Genomic DNA, 8,628 nt, shown 5'->3' on the forward strand with positions numbered 1-8,628 from the left:
GCATCTCACCCAGTGCTGAGGTGCAGCCTGCTTAGACTGTAAGCCTCTCATTGCAGGGACTGTGGTTTCTCTGCTGTCCATACAGCACCTAGCATGCAGCAAGTGCTCTGCAACGGATGATAGAGATCACCCCCCTCGTTTGTCACTGTGGCCACCATTAAAATGCTCACCATACAGCCCCATGTGCCCAACACTGGGGTTCACACCGCTGTGCTTCATTTTGTTATTAAACAAAAACCTAAAAAGAGACCCCAAACAAACCAACCAAAACAGACACACCCCCACACAGCAGAGGGAGAAGAGTTAGCAATTCCATAGGAGACTACTTTGGGATTTGGGTACTGCCCCCCCCATTGTGCATGGAAGGTGCTGAGGAGCAATACAAAACCCTTACTTAGATCCACGGGGGTTCACATGATCATGTATGGCCAAGAACTTGGCATCACAACTTATACAACAGGCAGCGGGGCACCTCCACTACAGTGTTGGGGCACGGACTCCATACTGGCTCCGATTAAGACCACATTTGATTGAGCCACCAACACCACTCTTGGCAACCACATTTTCCAGCGGGGGAAGAGAATCTCTCTCGTATCCAGATGCTGAGTAGGCCCAACCTGTGCAGCTTATTAGCGCTCACAGGATGACAGCCCCTTAGCGGGACAGCTAAAGGCCCGCTGATGTACTGATCTCCACCATCAGCCCCACTCTGCTTTAAATCTCAACACAGATATGGGTTCCGGGGCCTCGTTGATGGAAGCCTCCCCTCCACTTATCTGCCCTGCAGCTGGAAAACAGCTGCCTGCTTCCCCACCTCCACCCCGCCAGCTCCCTTTAATACCATGAGGTGGGTTAACGGGAGACCGGAGCACCTGCCCCACAGTTCTCTATGACCTTATTAGAGGCTGCGTGCCAAAAGCGGGCGTTTGCTTCAATTAACTTTTATGGCCAGGCATTGGAAAACCCCTGAACATGCCTCCTGCTTCCAGAACTTCTGGGATCCCTTTCTGCAGTTGCTGAGGAAATGGCGGCCACAGAATAAAACGAGACACCCCCACCCCTCCCCCCCCGGCTCAGCAGTTTGCACACACCCACAAAATGCAGCTGAGCAAAGCAAGGCTGGTGGAAAGGCAGTCACGAGCAAGAGGCTCAGCAGCACCCAAGGCATCTGCAAACATTTGAGGAGACCCGGAGAGCACTGAGGAGGGCGGGGGCACCGCAGTGGAAATTGAGACTCCTGGTTTTTGGAGTTGTGGCAGCAGGGTCTGACACACAGCTACAGAGAGGAGCACTGCTGCTCCTCTTTCCTTCTGTGAGAGGGGAAGAGTTGCATCCTGGCTAGTGCTGCTTTCCCATTCATTTCAACGGGACGGTTTGGAACACCATGACCTCTCTGGCTTTCAGCTTCAAGCTGCCCCCTAAAGGGCATCCTGGGGTCTGTCCACGCCATTTCTATCCACACCTGGAATCTGCAGGAGAGCAACACAGCCTGATGCACAGCCCAGCCAATGGGAAATCCAGCCCCCCCCCCCAAGGCATCTGGCTAATCCACAGAAAATGGTTTGAATTGGAGGGACTTTCTGAAAGGAGTTTTCCGTAGGAAGAATGTCGACACAACATGGTTGGTCGAGAGTTGTGCAGCTCCGCGCAGCACGGATGGGGTAGCAGCTGAAACAGACCACTGGTTCAGGGACGTGGCGTTGGAAGGCAGATTGTAGAACAAATGCTGTTAGCGTGAGCCCACCAGACTGGGAGAGGGAGCAAGGGGCATTTAAAGAACAAAACCAAACATCAGATCTCTATTTTCTCCTTTTAATCAACTGATTCATGTGACAGAACCTGCAGGTCTGGGAAATAAAGACAGATACTCGGTAGGTTATTCGCTCCTACTCAGGCTGCTTGTTAGCCTGCTTGAATGATTTCAGTACAGACAAGCAGCCCCAGCGACAGAGACCAGCCTCCATCCTTGGTGACACACATCATACAGAGCTCCCCGCCAGAATGTTGCCTCTCTCCTATGTGCAACCATATAAAAACAGCATGTGCTTTCAGGGATCTGGGGGAGTACAGGGCCTAATTCTGCTCTCTGGTTCCACAAATGGCAGGAAGCAGAAAGTGGCTGATCATGACAAGCAGCAGCGTGTCTCTCTATAGGGATATGTATATAGGGGAGGGAGTAAGCTCTGTGGGACCTTCCCCAATTGCCCTCCTCTGCAAAACTGCAAAAGCCCCTCATTGAGACAAAACATCATGGGAGAGGACTGGCAAGGTGTGGGGGTCAAGCAAATGGCTGAAGCCCATGGCATTGTTCCTGGACTAAGTTAGTGCTTACCACATCTGCTTTTGCTTACCTTAGTTCCTCCACCCCAGCATGAAACCCCCTTGGGCGGGGGTTAGGGAACATTCTGGGAGCGGTCTACTGTCATGGGCTCCCTGTGGATGACTCTGGCCTCTCCTACTTGAAGATCCCAGGTCAATCCCCCTACCAGGTCCATGGGAGAGCAAACTGCCATTGCTACCCCAACAGAGCAATGGAAAGGAAACACAGAGGTCAGACTCACTGAGTTTCCTACAGTCAGTGTAGAAACAATAACACTGGGACAATTTGGCTTTGAGTCTAAGTCAAATGATGTGTTAACTGACCTTTGCATTTGCAAAAGAAAAACTGGATACACTTGAAAAAAGGAGGAGTACTTGTGGCACCTTAGAGACTAACCAATTTATTAGAGCATAAGCTTTTGTGAGCTACAGCTCACTTCATCGGATGCGTGTAGTGGAAAATGCCACAAGTCCTCCTGTTCTTTTTGCGGATACAGACTAACACGGCGGCTCCTCTGAAAAGGATACACTTGCTTTACCCAGCCCCACAGGTGTGTGTATAGAGCTCTCTAAACAAAGAGAAACAACAACTCCCAGCCTGGAGGAATTTGCAGTCTTTAAAAACACTCCTCCTCAGAGGGAAAATGTTAAAACAAACATAGGGGAGGGCTAGCAAAGGCAGAAAGCAGAAAGAAGGGAAAGGATCAGAGTCCTTTACAAAGCTGGTTAAAAGTTGCCAATTCTGTTAAAAACCATATCAGCAAAGCCAGATCAGTGGCTAGAGGTTTACCAATTCTATCTTTCAGGTACCTGGACAAAAAAAGGAGGGATGGGGAGCGGGAAGAGAAAGAGGAAAATGAAAAAAAATCAACTAAGACCAGGATAATATATAGACCAGCTATGCACTAGCTCACAGGGAATTGATTAGATATGAAATTAGAGCTGGAAAAAAAATTAGGGCACAAATAGACACTCACTTGTACCTTGAATGATGTGTTACGAGTGTTACTCTAGCACCCTCTGGGGGCAGATGTTGTTACCTCTCATCGCTTTCTCAGGGGAAGCTCGATCAATGTAAGAATTGGAATAGTGGAGACTTTTTAAAATCTATAAATACCCGTGTAACACACACACTATGTTAAAACAACATTAAGGTTTCCTATTCTAACTTGAGTGCTTGACTTTGACACAGTAAAAGCTGCCGCTACAATCTTCATTCAGCCCCCTTGCGCACATGCATTATGATACAGTTTTAATCACATGATCACACTCTCTTTTCCCTCCTCCTCTAGGCTCCCTGCCAATGCCTCTTCCTTATTCTCCTTCTTGGACATGGCCGAACCATTTTGGCTGAAATTTTCCAGAAAAAATGAGCCGGAGAGAAAGTTCAACCCGAACAGTTAAAGCTTGGTAAAGTGACAAGCAACTGAAAGTAGGGTCTGATAATGAGATGCATCAGGGCCACCTTAATATGTGGTGCTACCAGGTGTGCCTATAAATGTTAAACTTTCCAGAGGACAACTCTTACAACGCTCCATTTAGGATCAACATTTTAAAAGCACTTTGGGACACTCATCCAAGCGGATGCCTTAATTGGCCTGAGAGAACAGGGGCCTCGCATGTGTGGTGCTATGGGTGGCCAAGCAAGATGAGCCCATTCCACCATGACTGCACCGGGTGAGGCAGTGTTTGAGAAATAGGAAAAGCAGGGCTACATCTTTCAAAGGGTGAAGAAGAAGCCATTCAAGCCGAGGCAAGAGGATCTGTGTTCGGTCACTGTTTTAAGGGGGCAGATTGAGTTTTAAAGTTGAGTCATTGATTTCCATCCCCTTGCCTGGTATAGGCTCCCTGTTACATTAGATTTCAGAGTAACAGCCGTGTTAGTCTGTATTCGCAAAAAGAAAAGGAGTACTTGTGGCACCTTAGAGACTAACCAATTTATTAGAGCATAAGCTTTCGTGAGCTACAGCTCACTTCATCAGATGCATATCGTGGAAACTGCAGCAGACTTTATATATACACAGAGAATATGAAACAATACCTCCTCCCACCCCACTGTCCTGCTGGTAATAGCTTATCTAAAGTGATCATCAGGTGGGCCATTTCCAGCACAAATCCAGGTTTTCTCACCCTCCACCCCCCCCCACAATCTTGGGAGACAGGCCAGTCCTTGCCTACAGGCAGCCCCGCAACCTGAAGCAAATACTCACCAACAATCACATACCACACAACAGAACCACTAACCCAGGAACTTATCCTTGCAACAAAGCCCGTTGCCAATTGTGCCCACATATCTATTCAGGGGACACCATCACAGGGCCTAATAACATCAGCCACACTATCAGAGGCTCGTTCACCTGCACATCCACCAATGTGATATATGCCATCATGTGCCAGCAATGCCCCTCTGCCATGTACATTGGTCAAACTGGACAGTTTCTACGTAAAAGAATAAATGGACACAAATCAGATGTCAAGAATTATAACATTCATAAACCAGTAGGAGAACACTTCAATCTCTCTGGTCACGCAATCACAGACATGAAGGTCGCTATCTTAAAACAAAAAAACTTCAAATCCAGACTCCAGCGAGAAACTGCTGAATTGGAATTCATTTGCAAATTGGATACTATTAATTTAGGCTTAAATAGAGATTGGGAGTGGCTAAGTCATTATGCAAGGTAGCCTGTTTCCTCTTGTTTTTTCTTACCCCCCCCCCAGATGTTCTGGTTTAACTTGGATTTAAACTTGAAGAGTGGTCAGTTTGAATGAGCTATTACCAGCAGGAGAGTGAGTTTGTGTGTGTATGGGGGTGGGGGGGGATGTGAGAAAACCTGGATTTGTGCAGGAAATAGCCCAAGTTGATTGTCATGCACATTGTGTAAAGAGTTGTCACTTTGGATGGGCTATCACCAGCAGGAGAGTGAATTTGTGTGGGGGGGGTGGAGGGTGAGAAAACCTGGATTTGTGCTGGAAATGGCCCACCTGATGATCACTTTAGATAAGCTATTACCAGCAGGACAGTGGGGTGGGAGGAGGTATTGTTTCATATTCTCTGTGTATATATAAAGTCTGCTGCAGTTTCCACGATATGCATCTGATGAAGTGAGCTGTAGCTCACGAAAGCTTATGCTCTAATAAATTGGTTAGTCTCTAAGGTGCCACAAGTACTCCTTTTCTTGTTACATTAGAGAAGCCCTTGGCCAGGTGAGGATCTGTAATTGACAGCACCTGCCTATTCAGAGTACTGCCATTCTTCCTTGCCAACAGCTGACAGAGCTTTTGCTGGGGTGGTCTCCACTCCTTCTCAAACATCTAGCACAGCCTGTTCCTCCCAGCTTTTAAAAACCATGGGCAAATCCAACTTTTCCCAAGAAGTGTTTTCAGCTTCAATTCAGGGGACTCCCTACATAGGACTCACCCCTTTAAAAATCATGCTTCTAACCCTCTTGCCTTGTGTATGCAGCATAACTAATGACCTTGCTGAGTAGTACCTGGATTGATTATGGTGGGCGCTGTAGCTGCTATAGCAGCGAACCCTTAATCCTGACCTGCAGCACCTTTCTCCTTCCAGTCCTGCCTTCACACAGCTCCCCCAATGAACCACCACCCTGTTCAGATGCCCTTCTTGCTGTTCTGCTGAGGAGTGAAGAATGCAGATGACTTGAAGTTGGGGTCTCCAGCGTGAAGAGAGGAGTGAGGGAAGTGCCCCACTCCCACTTTGTTTCTTGGACAGCAGCAAACCCCATCTAATGTGTTTTTGTTAGGCAAGATGGTCCGGCAAGTAGGTCCCATCTCCTGCATCTCAGGGCTTGGTGCAGTTTGGGCTGAAAGGGGCAGTGAAGGCTTTTCGGTTGACAGCATTATCACGTTTAGCAGCTCTTAGAGGTATTTAATAATTGGCTGCAGCAGTGGCTGTTTAATTCTCTCTACCGTTTCAAATGTAACCATTTAATTTAAAAAACCCTCGGCCGCTGGAAATCCTGTAATCGAATCCAAGCCTCTGTCAATCTAATTAGTTTTGAAATACTGTATCTCCAGCACTTGGAGACCTAAATAAGCAGCTTAATATTAAAACCCAGCTTCTTTCCCAAACATTTACTGCTTATTTCTTTTAAATTCCAAAACAGAAGCCTCATGAAACAATAGTCAGCTGAAATTTTTATTTCCATTCCCCTCTTGGGTCCCCCCCACCAACTCCCGGCATTTGCCTTAAGAGCTTGGGTCAGGAAGCTGGAAGGCAGGTGAGGCGCGATGTGCATCACCTCTGCCATTCTGTCCATCAGGCATTTTGAACCGTGCATCACTATTGCTACAGAGGCTCGTGTGCCTTCACATCCCAGCGCAGACAAGGTTTAACCAGGTTATGTAACAGTTTACAATGCCCTGCTGTAGCCTAGCTCAGCAGGACCAGCAACCAATGAGACCGAGGCTATCACCTGCTTTTTTCAGCTGTTTAGTAAATGAGTAGGTCCCATCTGTGCTGGAATAGGGGTCACATTCCTATTTAAAAGAAATTAGGCTGCATTGTCCGGGGCCGGGCTGCTCTTCCTATGGGGCATGGCCAGGAACGGAGTTGTGAAGGGCCATCTGCGGGATTGCACCTTCTTGGCTGAGACAGCAGACCAATCCCATACTCCACGTGTTCCAGCAGGGAAGAGAAGCAGGAGCTTTCTTTCTGCCCTCCCTGCTGATGCTTTTGCTCTTCCCTTCTCTGCCCATCCCGGGCAGCAGAAGCGTGCTTCAAAGGGCCACGGGGTTGGATTCATGGTTCTCTGGAACAAGGAAGTCCCAGAGCTGAAGGATGTGCAGGCAGGAAGGGGAGAGGAAAGGGAGATGGCCCCCCGCACCACTAGGTCCATTCTCCACAAGTCCCTCAACCCACAATATATCCAAAAAGAACTGTGATCCAAATCCCATAGTCCTTTAGGATACACAGAGTCATGGGACAGGATTTCCTCCCAGGCCCCAGCCATTTCATCAGTGGCAGACAAAAGGGTTGAGAGACTTGGTTAGTGGGACAGGGCACAGGGCGAGGAGACATGGGCTCTATTTTTGCCTTAGTCACATACAGTGTGACCTTAGGCAAGTCACTTAATCTCCCCATGCCTGTGCTTCCCCATATGTAAAACTGGCATAATGATACTTAACCTCCTTTCTGAAACAGCTTATGATCCAGAGATCAATAAAGCAGGGGCCTGATGGTGCCATTATTCACCATGGGTCCAGTCTGATTTGAACAGCGATTGACTTGATGCACACTATTCCCTAAATAACTTACTCAAAGAATAACAGCAAAACTGTGAACACGATTCATTGACTAACAGCTGAGTAGCTCTATTTATTTTGGCTATCACAGCTTGCAGTCTAGGTCCAAGGAAGTGACAGCATCCCCGCCCCCTCCCCCGACGACTTTAATTTTAGTTTAAAAACCATGGGTTTTTAAGCTCGGGAATCAATAGCCTCCTTGCTGCACAAACCTAACCCTCACACACACCTTTCTGCTTTCAAAGCTACCCAGGTGGTTCATCACTACACCTCCCTTAACTGAACCCTTCCTCTTATCTGAAACCAGGTCACAAAAGCCCAGGGGGGCATTAGACAAGTGAGGCTCAGATAACAGTGGCTGCACTCAGAGCTCCCTAGGCAGCTACTTCCTGTAGGAGGAATGGCAGTTTCATTTCCCTTGCTTGGTACCTTCCCCCCGCCACATCAAGTTAGGGGCAGATGGCTTCCCTAAGGCTGGCTGGCTCAGTGGCATTCGCTGCACAAGCCTTTATCCACTGAAATCTGACTTGACTCCATTAAAACAGCAGGAAAGAGCTTAAGCGACTACAGGCCAGCCGCTCTATTGAAGTTAATGGGGAGTTTGGGCCACGCAAGGACTGGAGGATTCAGATCTTTGCGCTCCAGAGTGAGCTTTCAGCACACGAATACATGCACGTGGGAGTGTAGCTGATCTGGCCGGCCTTAGGGCAGTCAGCCAGTCAGCTCGCTCTCTGTAATTAGAACTAACTGGCAGGCTTTGAAGTCTGCGATCAGGGCTGAGAAAACCTGACAGCAGACTTCAAAGTCTGCTGCGCCAGCTCGCCTGATTATCTGAAGGCTGCTGGTGTCCCCCAAGACTCTGAGATAATCATGGTAGCGCTGCATTTTTCCCCTCCTCCCCTCCCAAATTGCTAGGATTTGAACTCAGGATTATATTTCCTCTGCTCCTCTTGGTGTGTGAGAGCTGAATCCTCCCAGAGGAAACATGTGGGTTCTGCTGAAACATTTCAGTGAAAGGCTCGAGGAAGCGGGAAGTCTTGG

Source organism: Lepidochelys kempii, chromosome 1 (assembly GCF_965140285.1).
Source record: "Lepidochelys kempii isolate rLepKem1 chromosome 1, rLepKem1.hap1, whole genome shotgun sequence".
Classification (NCBI taxonomy): Eukaryota; Metazoa; Chordata; order Testudines; family Cheloniidae; genus Lepidochelys; species Lepidochelys kempii.